Genomic DNA, 1,373 nt, shown 5'->3' with positions numbered 1-1,373 from the left:
GGGGGCTGCAGCTGCTGCTGGGGAGGTGCAGCCCCACCGACGAGCCCAGAGCCAGCATGGGGCCCAGGCTGTCAGCAGGGGTGGGTTACAAGTTGGTGCTGAGTGTGTGTGGGGGGGGGAAGCAGCTCCTCGGCTGCCCCGTGCCCAGCGCCCTGCACTGCAGCCACTCACAGCCCACCTGGGGCGGCCTGTGCCTGCTCAGGACAGCCCCGCATGGGCTGTGAGCGGCTGCAGCAGGGAAAGCCAGCCATGGGGCAGGGGAGGGGCCACTTTTCCCCCGCACTGAGCACCAGCTCATTACTTGCCAGTGAGCGTGGGGTTGGGGGTTACTGCGAGCCAGTGGGAACACAGGGCCCACACAGGTGTACCAGGGCCACCACTGGCAGAGCCCAGAGCAGGGTGGCAATAGAGGAGTCCCGGGCGGCAGGGGCTCTATGGAGCCAGGCCAGCTCCCCCCTCCCTGCTGGTGCAGCCCAATCTGGCTCCATAGACCCCTGCCAGCCTGCAACCCACTCTGCACCCCACTGGTCCTGGCCCAGAGAAATTGGTCCCAAGACATTGGGACATTGGTCCCAAGATGGTGGCCAGGGCGCAGGGCACCTGTCAAGGGGTGGGGCTACCCATGCAGCCCTCGACAGCTTGCCAAAGCTGGGTAAGCGGCCCTCCACCCTAAATAATTGCCCGCTCCTGCACTAGTGTAACCGCAGGCACAAAACACAACTGAGGCATGGCAAATCCCTATTCCCGGTTAACTGTGGGAACAAAAACAGCTGTGTGCAAGAAGCCGCACGAAGTAATCTGATAGAGTGGTCTCCTGACTGGAAGAAGTTTGAGAACTGCCAAATTAGAGCCTGATTTATGGATTATTGGACTAACACCCTCTTCTCTGCATGCTTTGAAAGACTGTTCCTACCACACCAGGCACTAAACCACAGGATCCTTTCCAAAGACTATTTATTAGGTCCCTTAGTTGGGCACAGATTTGAGAAAAAAATCTTGGTCATTCAAGGGCATGGATCACCAACCAGACCTTCAGCATGTAATCAAGTTCTTTATTCAATCTAACAACCAAAGGGCTATTCTGACAGGGAGGAAGAGCCAGAGAACAACTAACCTTCCCAGGCGGAAAGTTTTGTACATCTACCCCTGAACGATTGACTTAAAAAGCATCTTTTTCGCTGAAAACAAGATTCACAATATCCAACTATCCTTGACAAAACAAATCAAGCCAAACATTGTAGGAACTGCTGTGATCATTCTGCTTGATGGTGATTTAAAAAACAAAAAACCCAAACCTAAAGACTTCAGAAAGAATATGGAGCATCCAACAAGTCTAAAAAGACTTAGAGAAATAAATAGAAAAAAAAAAAAAA

The 1,373-nt window shown here is 53.2% G+C and overlaps 1 protein-coding gene across 4 annotated transcripts in view; it reads right to left on the bottom strand.

Moving 5' to 3' along the window:
* Positions 1–1,373, bottom strand: part of GAPVD1 (GTPase activating protein and VPS9 domains 1) — a 51,104-nt gene that overhangs the window by 32,599 nt on the left and 17,132 nt on the right. For 3 of the 4 annotated variants that reach the window (XM_019541041.1, XM_019541044.1, XM_019541043.1), the window contains exon 2: positions 189–197. The exons of the other annotated variant lie outside the window; for it this stretch is intronic. The gene's annotated coding sequence lies outside the window, so the exon portion shown is untranslated. The remainder of the gene's footprint in view (positions 1–188; positions 198–1,373) is intronic. 4 annotated transcript variants of the gene reach the window in all.

Source organism: Crocodylus porosus, unplaced genomic scaffold (genome assembly GCF_001723895.1).
Source record: "Crocodylus porosus isolate Cpor-Errol unplaced genomic scaffold, CroPor_comp1, whole genome shotgun sequence".
Classification (NCBI taxonomy): Eukaryota; Metazoa; Chordata; order Crocodylia; family Crocodylidae; genus Crocodylus; species Crocodylus porosus.
Note: the sequence above shows the minus strand (reverse complement) of the source record. Positions and strands in the feature narration are given on the sequence as shown.